Source organism: Adiantum capillus-veneris, chromosome 1 (assembly GCF_014529385.1).
Source record: "Adiantum capillus-veneris isolate H3 chromosome 1, ASM1452938v2, whole genome shotgun sequence".
NCBI classification, from domain to species: domain Eukaryota; kingdom Viridiplantae; phylum Streptophyta; class Polypodiopsida; order Polypodiales; family Pteridaceae; genus Adiantum; species Adiantum capillus-veneris.
In genome coordinates, this window is record NC_140931.1 from 4,200,874 (window position 1) to 4,214,301 (window position 13,428).

A 13,428-nucleotide genomic window follows, 5' to 3' on the forward strand; every position below is an offset into this window, starting at 1 on the left:
TCGACACCATTCACAGCCTCACTGCCTTGCTGTGTAGTCAATTTTTTCCTACATACAAAACTGATTTTTTGTAAATTGGTCTCATACACAGAAATGGGTCCCCACAGTCGGGCTGCATATGACTTTGGGTGTCAACTCTTTGCTGTGAGTGCCTAGCTAGATCTTTTGAGAAAGAAGACTATTATATCAATAAGTTTGATGGCACAAACTTCATGATATGGAAGCAATGTATGATTGATGTCTTGGTCGATAAGGGCTTTGCAACACCATTGAAAGAGTGCAGAGAGGGTGTTTACACTAATGAGCGGTGAGAGGAGCTTGATGCCCATTCTATGGTGACTATTCACCTGCACCTTGGTGAGTCCATTTTCAAGACTACTGCAAAGGATTTATGGGAGTCATTATGCTCAAATGGGGATGGAAAGAGTGCCTCGAATAAGGTTTTTTCTTATGAAAAAGCTCATGCTCTTGAATATGAAAGAGGGCCACAATGTCAATTTACACTTAAATGAGTTCAACACCTTGTTTATGCAAATTTCATCTAAGAGACTCGATTTCAATGATGAAATGAAAGATATTTTCTTGCTATGTTCTTTGCCTTCATCGTGGGACACATTTAACACTACCGTTAGTAACTCTATACCTTGCAGTAAGCTTGTTTTCAGAGATGTTACTAGTGCTTTGCTCACGAAAGAGATTAGAAATCAGTCTCTTGACACTAATGGGCATGGTGATGCATATATAGCTAGTGATGGTCATCACAGGCAAAGAGGTCTCAATCGTGGTTGTGTTCAATCACAAGATCACAAGAATGCTTGTAGGCAAAAGTCATGGATGTGACCTACACAATGCATATTTCTCATTGCTACAAGAAAGTCCATTTGAAGAAAAATTGTTGCATTTTGCAGCATGAAAAAGGTAAAGCCACTGTCAATTTTGACCCTCCTAAGAGCAGCGTGAGGATTGAGGAGCTCAATGTAGTTGAGTCTCTACCAATTTAGGTTGTTCTTCTTGACATAACGTAGCTGTCAGATATCTTGATATGCATTGTTGACTTGAGTCCTAATGCATTATTGGCTCTTAATGAGTGCTATGTACAAAATTGGATGATTGACTTAGGTGTCAGCTTCCATGTTACTCCCCATAGAGAATGGTTCTCTAGATATGCTCCTAAGCATGGTCTGTATTAGCTTGACATTTATGGCATTGGAGATGTGAATTTATGTATGCATTATGGCACTAAGTTTATGCTTCAAGGTGTCAGACATGTGTCAAAGTTGACTAAGAGCTTAGTGTCAACCGCTCAGCTTGATGATTTGGGCTTTACTAAAGTTTTTGGCAATGGTTCCTAGATGATTTGCAAGGGAAATTTGGTTATTTTGAAGGGCCAAAAGTTTAGGTTATTATACTCTTTGTAGGACTCTTTTGTAATAGAGTTCCATTTATGTTGCCAACCTGCCTTCTAGTGAGTTGTGACATAGCCGGCTTGGTCATATGAGTCAGAAAGGAATGAAGCAACTTTAGCGTTTGGACTCTTTACCTATCTTAAACCATTCTAATTTTAGCTTGTGTGAAAATTGAATTAATGGTAAACAGACTAGGATTACCTCTTCGCCATTGAATAGAGAGTTAGGAAATCTCTTAGACTTAGTACTTAGTGATCTATGTGGACCTTTGCCACATAAATCTCTAGGGGGGCAATTATGTTTCCTAACATTCATAAATGAATCTACTTGAAAGGTGTGGATTCTACCTCTTGGAGATAAAAGATGAAGTCTTTGCTACCTTTCAAAAATTCCTTGCAATGGTAGGGAACAAGTCAAACAAGAAGCTAAAGGCTTTGTGCACTGACAATGGCTGAGAGTACGTGTCCAGTGAGTTCAAGAACTCCTCTAGCAAAAGAGGCATTTGATGACAGTTTGCTACATTGTACACACCTACTCAGAATGGCAATACTAAGTGTATGAACTGGGCAATCCAAGATAAAGTCATAGCCATGTTGTCTATGGAAAAATTACCTCCATAATTTTGGGGAGAGACTATTATTAAAATAGTTTAATCGATCGCCTAGTGCACCATTGAACTATAATATTCCACAAGGGATGTGGACTAGCAAGAAGCCAAATTTCGACAGATTATGTGTATTTGGGTGTGAAGCATTCTCACATGTCCCTAAGGGCAATCTCACATGTCCCTAAAGATCTATTCAAGAAATTTGATTCCAAATTAGATAAATGCATCTTCATTCGATATCCATGGTGAAAATGGCAAGATTGGCTATCATCTCTGGCACCTAGAAAAGTCATTTTTAGCTCACAAGTTATATCTTCAATGAGACAAATATGCAAAAATATCTTGTCAAAGAGGTTGAGTATTGCAAGGTCATATTTGATTACGTAGCCTCCAGTGAGATCAAACAAACAACTCACTCTACTAGTGATGTTCCTACCACTGGTCGTGCTTCAAAGAGAGGTGAGGAGATCTATGCAAGTCTCTCGTAACCTTGAGCGTTTTCAACCAGGGTTAGACTATTTGTTGGTCACTAACTATGGAGAGCTTACCTGCTACCAAGAGGCTATCTAGATGGAAGATAGCGCGAAGTGGGAGCAAGCAATGCAATCGGATATAACTCAATTGTGGCAAATGAGACTTGGGAACTAACAGAGTTTCCAAAGGGAAAACAAGCTTTGCATTGCAAACGTTTGCATAAAAAGAAATACACGGCAGAAGACCTCGAGCCTAAGTATAGGACTAGATCGGTTGCTAAGGGATTCAAGCAAAAGAAAGGCATGGAATTTGATTAGATTTTCTCTTGAATAGTCAAGAGGACTACATTGCATCTTGTGCTTGGACTAGTAGACAATGAGGACATGGAACTTATCTAGATGGATGTGAAGACAGCTTTCCTTTAGAGGATCAAGAAGAAGACATCTACAAGAAACAACCAGAGGGTTTTGAAGTTAAACCTAAAAAGCCTACGAGGGTAGAACTAGTGTGTAAACTATGTAAGACATTGTATGGCCTAAAGCAAGGCTCAAGGCAGTGGTACTTGAACTTTGACAAGTACATACAATCCCAAGGTTATGTACAGAGCCAAGATGATTGCTGCTTGTATACCGAGAAGTTGAATTATGGTTCACTTATCATCTTGATACTTTATGTCAATTATATGCTCATTTCCAAGAAGTTTAAAGACAAGATCACCATCTTGAAGAATTCACTTAGCACACAATTTGCTATAAAGTATTTTGAAGATGCAAGTCACTTTCTTGGTATGTGTATCAAGAGGGATAGGAAATGTGGAATATTGGAGTTATCTTAGGAAATGTATATCCACAAGGTTTTGCAACATTTTAATATGCAGGGGGGGGAGGCTACATTGAGTACCCCAAGTGCAAGCATATGAAAAACCTAGCAAGAATGATGCTCCAAAATCTAATGCTGAGAAAGTGAAAATGACAAAGGTGCCATATTCTTCAACAATAGGCAGTCTTATATAGGCCATGGTAGCCATTAGGCCAGACATTTAATTTATAGTGGGAGTGTATGTAAAATTTATGGCAAATCTTTAGAGAAGGATCCGATCGATACAGATGAAGGGGATAAAGCCTGAGGATATGGATGAGTATGATTTGCAGGAGTTGGATGAGCTTGCCAGGTCCACCATCATGCTGACTTTGTCAAACAATGTGTACTTCAATGTGAACATGGAAAAGACTAGCTATGAGTTGTGGGAGTTAGGCTTCGAGAGAGCTTTGGAGTGAGCTTTTTTTTTTTTTTTTTGGAGTGCCGCCCTTTCTACCTCCCCTTCCTCCTCTTGCCGCCCATGTGATTCCTCCTCTTCCCTTCCTCCTCCTCCTCAGCCTCCTCCTCCAAAATCTTTCCTCTCCTCCACCTCCTCTCTCCATCTACTCCTCTAACCACCTTCCCTTCCTCCAGCTCCTCCTCTAGAAACCACCATCCCTTCCCTAAAGTCCTCCTATCTCCTACTCCCTTCTTCCTCTCTCTTTTCTTAGTCGCTCTATAACCCCTCTCCTTATCCCTCTCTCTCTCTCTCTCTCTCTCTCTCTCTCTCTCTCTCTCCCTCAAGCTTCGCATTGGAGGGCTGCCCCAAGCATGGGACAAGTGCAATCAAGACTTCTGCAAATTGATTGACATCCTCAACGAAACTCTTAAACCTTCCATGTTGACTACGATGCGGTAGAATGTATCGTCAACAAGTTCAACACCAAGCGCACACCTAGTGGACATGCCATTCTTGAGCTCAAAGACAAAGAGGAACGGCTCCGACTACTCCAGCAATCGCGTCTCCTTAAAGACACCGGGTTTTGGATCGCTGAAGAACTCACCCCGACACAAATCAAGCACAAAGGTGAAGAGCTGAAAAAAGTGCGTGAAGCACGAGCCAACGGCAAGTGGGCCGTATATCGTGGAGGGAAGGCCATCATCCAGGAGTTTCGAACTCCTAAACCGGCCCTTGCCCCATAGGACCTTCTTAGGCTTTGTTTTTCTTTTGATGGACCCTCAGTCCCTAACTGATATGTATCGATTGCCCTCACTTAGAAAAAGCGGTTGTAATGTTTTGTTTTTGGTCCCATGGGTCATATCTGACCTCCGAGGACGATAATTCAATCTATCTCTCAAAAAACGCAGCCGTTTTTTGACCTAGTAGACAACAGTCCACTCTTTTGATCATAACTTCTTCATCCGAACTCCGATTTGGGTGATCTATAGCTTCAATCGAAGAGCACGAAGTCCTCTACGCATTGATGTAAAGACATAAATTTTCAGAGTTATGGAAGGCGTTTCTGTAGCAGCATTTCCGAAGTGAACAGGTTCAACAAAATTGATTCTCATCTCCTATTTTGCATACAATGTCTTCCGGCACTCGCAAGGGTTCTTCTTCTTCAACAAGGTCCACAACCATTGTGGAAAATGATCCAAAATCTCCTAAGTGTGGAGATAGCAACACAACCACCCAACCAACGACATCGGAAACCATGATCATGGCGTACTTGGTATCATTGCAAGAGACCGTAAACAAACAAGGCGAAGACTTACGAGCACTTGCAATGGAGAATGGCACACTAAGGGTACTTGTGGTTGAGAATGAGAATCTCAAGAGGACACTTGAGATGCAAACAACACGTTTGATGCAACTCGAAGAGGAAGTCAAGGAATGTAAACGCTCTCTTGTGGACTTGAATGCTTTGAAGGAGCGGATGAGCAAAGTAGAGCATGACCATGTATTGAAAGAGGAGAAATTTGACACTATGAGCCGGGATGTATGCGACATGAAAAATGTATGCACAAACAAATCTTGGGCTGATGTATGTGGTAGCAATGTGGTTTCTAATTCCTCACTCATGCAAGCTATGGTTCAAACAAAGAATGTTGAGAATGTGGATGTGGAGGAGTTGAAGGAACGGGAGCGACGTTCCAAGAACATTGTTATTCGTGGAATTCCCGAAGAGAAGTTAGAGACACCTCCTTCTCTTGCCATTGTTATTGAAGATTTCTTCAAAACCCACTTTGGCATGTCAAGGTGGTTTGATAAAGAATATCAAGATGCTTGAAAGTCCTTGATAAAGCTTGATGCAACTATGGACAAAGACAACTATCAAAGTCATTTGCATACATACAAGGCATTGATTCAAAAGAAGAGAAGAAGATGGGAAGTAAAGCAACAAGAATTTCAAGTCCAAGAAAAGGCACATGCATGTGGAAGATTTTGGAGAAACTTGAGAGGCAAGCGGGTTGAGAATTTTGGTAACTTGAGTCTAGTGGATATGTACACACATTGTAGGCAATTATATGAGCAAGAAAATACTGAAAAAATGCCATTTTATGGTTCACTCCCATGTATGCCGTCTTTTTTTACTATTGAGGATGTATGCGGTGGGCTTGAAAAGTTGGCCACTCGCAAAGCGGGAGATCTTCAAGGTATTAAGCCGGAGATGATCAAATGGACGGGAGATTTTACCCATGAGTGGATGTGTGATATGTTCAACCTTGCACTTCAACATGGTATGCCTTATGATTGGAGTACTAATTGGGTTAAGCCTTTGCATAAAGGAGGGGATGTAAAGAATGTAAGCAACTACCGGACTATAATGATTGGGTCTCTTATGGCAAAGTTGTTTGGGTGCATAATGGAGATGAAATTGAGTGATTGGGCTGAAGAGAATGACAAGCGTGCAAAGGGACAAGCGGGTTTTCGTCGATGCCATAGCACCATTGATCATCTTGTCACTCTTCGTGTTCTCATGGAGGAAAGTCGGTTGAAAGACAAGCGATTGTATTGTTGTTTTGTGGACTTTAAGAAAGCCTTTGATATGATTCCATGTAACAATTTGTGGAGAAGGATGGAAGAACTCCAAGTGCCAAGTGAGTTTATGCTTGCGGTTTCTCGAATCTATGAGAAGGCGATTTGTCAATTGCGCATGGGAAGAGAAATTTCAGAAATTTTTGTAAGCACTATTGGGGTTAAACAAGGATGTCCATTGTCACCAACTCTCTTTGGTCTATGCATCGATCAATTGGAACAAATGGTACTTGACTTTATGCAAGAAGAAGGCATTGAAGAGGTCACTATTTGCAATGCGGTAATCATGCTTTTGTTGTATGCGGATGATGCAGTGCTTCTAGCACACACTTTAGAAGATGCACAAAAGCTTATGGTTGTCCTTGAGAACTTTTGCTTGCATAGTGGGCTGATTGTAAATGAATCCAAAACAAAGGTTATGCTTGTGAAAACCAACCATAAGGAGAATCCATGCATTGTGTACAACAACGAGACACTTGAAGTTGTTGAGAGCTTTAAGTACCTTGGCCTTGAGGTTCCATCCAATCACAAGTGGCATGAATGTGCTATGTGTCGTTTGGAAGCGGGAAAGAGAGCATATTATGCATTTGAGAACATGTGTAATGCGGGAAACATCAAGTGTTGGGTTCTCAAGAAGTATCTTTTTGATGCATTGGTGACACCGGTTCTTCTTTATGGAGTTGAAGTGTGGGGCGGGAGCATCTCAAAGTCTACTTGGAAAGAGTTTGAGAATGTCCAAAAGCGTTTTCTTACAAACTTTCTCCAAGTTAAGACACAAACACCATATATGCTCCTACTTCTTGAGTCGGGATCTCTTCCAATTGAGGTTATGGGCATGGAAAGGGTTGTGGAGTACATGATAAAGATGCGTCAAAACCCCTACATCGACTTCCTACAATTGCATGGGAAGCAAGCAAAAAAGTTCAAAAGACGCATAAAAGCAAGATCTTGAGCACGGGATGGATGCAAGACATAAAGAAGTGGTTTGGGAGATGGGATGCATTACACTTGCTACATGATGCTTCAATTGACTCTCAAGTGAATGAAGCTTTTCTACAACGCCAATGTATTACGGCTTGGGAGAAATCCGGTGGGTCACGCTTCATACATTACACCACCTATATTGCCCCCAACTACAAAACCATGTTCTTCGCTGAGAGAGGAAACCGTACTCACACTTACATGCTTGAGCCTATTCCCTTGTCCGCGATACGCACTATCGCAGCAATTCGGCTTAGCTCCCATTTCCTTCGATGCGAGATACGGCGTTGGGGCAATGGAGAAGAGTCAAATCGATTGTGCACATTATGCTCACTGCAAGTTCGAGAGTCTGAGTACCACACACTACTAGAGTTCTCAGCTTTTGATCACATCCGAACTTGCTTCTCTCACATTTTCAGCCATAACTTAGACCTACACACTTTCCTCTCCCAGCCAAAGTGTGGGCTCTCCATTGCGACTCTCATCACTACAATTTTGGAGCATTGAGAGTCACTCATCAGCCATACACATACTACATCACATGTAACTTTGGTCCCATAGGTCATATTTGACCTCCGAGGACGATAATAAAATCTATCCATCTATCTATCTCTCTCTCTCTCTCTCTCTCTCCACCCCTCTCTCGTGCTGTCTTCCCTCTGTGCGTGTATGTCTCTCTCGCCCACCACCCCTCTCTCTCGTTGTCTCCCCCTCCCACCCCCTACCCCCCCTCACTCCTCTCTCTCTCTCTCTCTCTCTTTCTCCTCTCTCTCTCTCTCTCTCTCTCTCTCTTTTCCTCTCTCTCTCTCTCTCTCTCTCTCTCTCTCTCTCTCTCTCTCTCTCTCTCTCTCCCCCTTGCCTTCCCTCCCTTCCTGGAGTGAGCTTCACCCCTCTCTCCCCCATGTCTTTTGTGTGTGTGTGTGTGTGTGTGTGTGTGTGTGTGTGTGTGTGTGTGTCACACACACACACACACACACTAGGACGAGAGGGAAGGGTGGCAAGGGTAGACTCTCTCTCTCTCTCTCTCTCTGACACACACACATACACACACACACACTAGGACGAGAGGGAAGGGTGGCAAGGGTAGAGAGAGAGAGAAAGAGAGAGAGAGAGAGAGGGTGCAGAGAGCTATTTAAAAAAAACAAAGCACTAGCAGTATCTCTAGTGCCTCCGTTTTTTTGTAAAAGAGGGAGAGAGTGGGATAAAAAGAGAGAGTGATAGCGGGAGGGGAAGAGAGAGGGGGGCATTGGGAGGGAGAGAGAGATTAAGAGAAGAGGGGTGGCAGGTGGAGAGAGAGTAGGATTAGGAGCATTCTGGGTGTCTGGCTAGAATGCTTCTAATCCTTTGTTGTAGTCTCCTCCGGTGAAGTGTGCTTCTGCATCTCGGTCGTGGTCGTCTCGATTTCCTAAGCTCAATCGCCCTATCAATGAGGGTGTCTTTGGTATGAATGTGGGTACTCCTTTGTGCTGGTTGCTGGCCTCTTGCTTCTCCTTCCACTCCTGCTTCTCTCGATCCGAAGAAATCTGTGATCTGCCTCTGAGGCTGTAGTGCTCTTTGTCTTCTCATTAGATTATCCCTGCGCCGATGTAGTTCCAGTAGGTACAAGCCTAAGCATCTTTGATCTTGGTATTGCATGACTCTATCTAGAGGTCCAAAGACTTCTTTAAATAGGCAATGGAAACGCCCACGTATCTCATAGTATGTGGTGCAATGGCATATGTAGTGTAATTTTGTCTCCGGCTCCATTCCGCATAACTTGCAAATTCTGCTCTCAGTTGGGATTCCCCTAAATCTGCCAAATTCAATTTCCAGCTGGTGTGAGGATGTACGAATCTGACCAATAGCACATCTCAAACCATGAGACAGGTGGGTATCCATGTAGCTCGGGCAAATCACAAATCCATCTTCAGATAGCTGTAGGAAGTTTTCTTTGTAGTCGGCCATCTTCGTGCCCAATTCTTGTGTAGGGTCTACCCATGTCCTCTTAGTATCCAACTGTATAAGATCCTGACGGATGATTTTATTGATCTCCATTCGTGTAATTTCCAGTGATGGAGCCGCAAGAGAGTATTGGGAGAGAGAGAGAGAGAGAGAGAGAGAGAGAGAGAGAGAGAGAGAGAGAGAGAGAGAGAGAGAGAGAGAGAGAGAGAGAGAGAAGGGGGGAGAGGGGTCTGCAAGGGAAGGGAAGGTTTGGGCACACGGGGGGGGGGGGGGATTGTGAGAGGGGAGAGTGGAGTGGAGTGTAGTTTTTTTTTTTTAATAAGGGAAAGAAAGGGAGAGAGAGGAGTGCTTAGGCCCCCCAAAAAGAATAAAAAAAAACCATGCAAAGCAATAGCAAGTTGCATGGTTTTTTTAAATTCTTTTTGGGGGGCCTAAGCACTCCTCTCTCTCCCTTTCTTTCCCTTATAAAAAAAAAAAACTACACTCCACTCCCCCCTCTCACAGTCTCTCTCCCCCCCCGGCTCTCTCTCTCTCTCTCTCTCTCTCTCTCTCTCTCTCTCTCTCTCTCTCTCTCTCTCTCCCCCTTTCACTGCAAGTTCGAGAGTCTGAGTACCACACACTTCTAGAGTGCTCAACTTTTGGTCACATGTAAACTTACATCCTTCACATTTTCAGCCATGACCTAGATCTACACACTTTCCTCTCCCAGCCATAGTGTGGGCTCTCCGTTGCGACTCTCATCACCACAATTTTGGACCATCAAGAATCACTCATCAGCGACACAAATACTACATCACATGTAACTTTGGTCCCATATGTCATATCCCATATGTCCCATGTAACTTTGGTCCCATGTGTCATACGGTAAACAAATCTATCTATCTACCCCTCCCTCCCCCGCTGGTCCCTCCCTTCCCCCCCCCCCCCCCCCCTCTCTCTCTCTCTCTCTCTCTCTCTCTCTCTCCCCTCCCCCCTCTTTCTCTCTCATTTTACTTTGTACCCATGCATTGTATTATATCCACCAAGATTGTATCAGTTTGGTCTCATATGTCATTTTTACCTTATAAAAATCCTTAATACAGCATTTCATTCCATTTTGTTTCATTTCCCTCTAGGGTTGGAGGGACTCAAGGAGGGGGGGGGGGGGTGGGAGTAAAGAGAGAGAAAAGGAATAGGGGGTGGGGAGAGAGGTGGCAAGTGGAGGGGGGCAGAGAGAGAGAGAGAGGAATAGGGAGAGCAAGATAGGGGGGGGGGGGGGGGGTAGGGGGTGGGAGGGGGAGACAACAAGAGAGAGGGGTGGGGCAAGAGAGAGACACATGGACAGAGGGAAGACAGCAGGAGAGAGAGAGAGAGAGAGAGAGAGAGAGAGAGGAGGTCCTTGGCTAATCCACTGGAGAGAGGGGCGGCAATTGGTGGTGGTGGTAGGAATAGGGGCGGCACATGGTGGTAGTAAGTTAGCATCACTAACCACCAATGGTGGGATAGGGTGGTGGGTGGTGATGGTTGCTAAGGGGCGGCAATGGGAGGTAGTGGCGGTGAGATGAAAAAAAAAAAAGCTCGCTCCAAAGCTCGCTTCGCTGAGCTCGCTCCTTAACCGTCCCCGAGTTGTGGAAGAAGTTATGTGACCTGTATGAGAAGCAAAGTGTAGCATCACAGGTTTATTGGCTGAAAAAGTTGGGTGATTTGAAGATGGATGAGGGCACACCCATATGCAACCATCTCAATGAGTTCAACACCATTTTCAGTCAGCTTTCTGCACAGGGAGTCAATTTTGACAATTCTGTTAAAGGAATGTTCTTGTTGCTAGTTATGTTGCTAGAAAGTTGGGATACTTTTTGCACAACCATAAGTAACTCAATACCTCATGATGGTTTAACATGTGTTGATGTTGAGGCCAGTTTGCTTACTGAAGAGATTAGCAGAAAGAACCTTGATGCTTCTCGTGGTACTAGCAATTCTCTTGTTGTTTGTGGTTGATCACAGGAAAAGGGAAAGTAGAATCGGAATGGAAAATCTTGTGGCCGAAAAGACATTGAGTGCCATCATTGTCACAAAAAGGGTCATATGAAGAAAGGCTGTCGAAAGTAGAAACAAGAGAAAGGTAAAGACAAGAAGCAGGAATTGAAATGAATTTAGGGTAAGCTTCATTAAAGTCTCCAAAGAATAGTGATAAAGTCCATAGGCCTAGGGCCAATGGGTAAGACTTTTATCAACAATAGGTATTTTGGACCCTTTGAATACAAAGTCTAAGGTTGCAAGTGGATTGCAAGTAGACAAGTGGGTTGCAACTTGCAAGGGGCAAGCCCTCCTTCTAGGGGGATGAAAGAGAACACACACACACACACACACACACACACACACAATCTCTCTCTTCTAGAATCACCCCTTGCACATGAGGTATATAGGACACATGTCAAGCCCCTAGACAGGTTGCCCCCAATGAAGCCTGAATCCTATTGGATGGCCAAAGTGAGGACCAATGATAATTGAGCTTTATAAGAACAAGCTTAAACCTTATTGAATGGGCCTTTAAATGAAACAATAAAATTTAGGACCTCTTTTGTTCCTATTAGACAGTGTACCAAGGGGTCCAATGAGAATCGACCAGACCATGTGCAAGCTTAATTCCTATTGGCCGCCTGACCATGAGAGCTAGTAAGAATTTAGCTTCATCTAACTAATGAATTATGCTCTCTCTCAAATGGGGAAAGAAGGACACTTGTCACAATGCTACACCCCTTGCTTGAAATGAACTAAGCCTTTCATTGGCTAGGCCCATGCTTGGACCAATAAGCTTCAAGCTAGTGTATTCAATCTAGTTTGATTTCTCTCTCTCACACTTGTAGCTCACGAGCCCCCATTCTTACACACATGAATGCTTTGCAAGTAATCTCCTTCTCCAAGCTTGAGAAGTAGAGAGCCTATACTAGAAACTCTTGGCTATGGATGCAATCCAAGCAAGAGCCAAGCTTCAAGCATGCTTATCATCTTCTCCCTCTTGTTGGGGGTTCCATTGTTGAAATAGCTCCAATGACCAACAAAATTATCAATCCAGAGGGATGAGCAACCCGGCTAGGGCATGGAAACACTCACACAGTTAGTGAGCTAATCGTGGCAACACAAATGGTTAACTCTATGAGATGAGATTCTCGGCCTATGGAGGAGCGAAGCCACACTGAAGGGCAATCTCCATATCCACTTCTCTTCACCACCAATCAACCCAATCACACACACTACGATTGCAAGACACACACAACACTAATCATATCATACAACACACTATTTGCAAGCACACACACATAGATATATCGAGCATCACACTCCAATCAAACCTACATGCACACACAAGCAAAAGAGGGCAATCACACAAGATTAGAGAGGGCTTAACCACTAATTAGTGTAGATCTAGCTAATCTGAGCATCATAGGCAATCATAAGAAGCATGAGAGAGGCATAGTGAGAGAGAATGAATCATTGATTAGTGTTAATCAAGTCTCATGAGCAAGGAGAAGCTCAAGGACTCCATAGCCACACACCTCAGGAGTTCTCACCAAAGAGTGCTTCAACAAATGACTTGAGAACCCTAATTTCTTTTACACACTGCCTTATGTACCTAGGGTAAAAATATGTAATGTTCGGGCGCCCAAGGCCTTTAGGGCTCACCACTTATTGAATCTGCAACCTAGGCACAGTAAATGACTTATTCTTTACAGCTTGGAACTCCCATTGAGTCCGTAACACATTAGAAATATTACAATGGCTTGAAATAAATCGCGAATTTACAATACATGACCATTTTGAGAAAACGTGAAAAATGTGCAACTCCAATCTTTAATGCTTCTTCCTATTGATCTTCGATGTGTATTCGTATGTCTTTGGTCTTTAGTAGCTTCTGTTAACTACGTTGACTCAGTTAACACCTCTTCATTACTATTCTAAGCTATGCTCTAAGAGTGATGATATGTGAGGAGAATACTTATTTCTTGTATGCAATATCTTCTTCCTCTTCACTTCCCTCACTTCTTGCTGCTAGCTCTCTCCACCTTTGAAGGTGTTTGAGGTCTTGGAATTGAGGCTGGGACAAGCTCTTGTCTATTGCAAGTAAGTTAATTGTTGTTTTGGGCATAAGATTGGTGCATGAAGCTTTCCATCTTCATTGCATTGAAAAGGTCGTAAGGAAC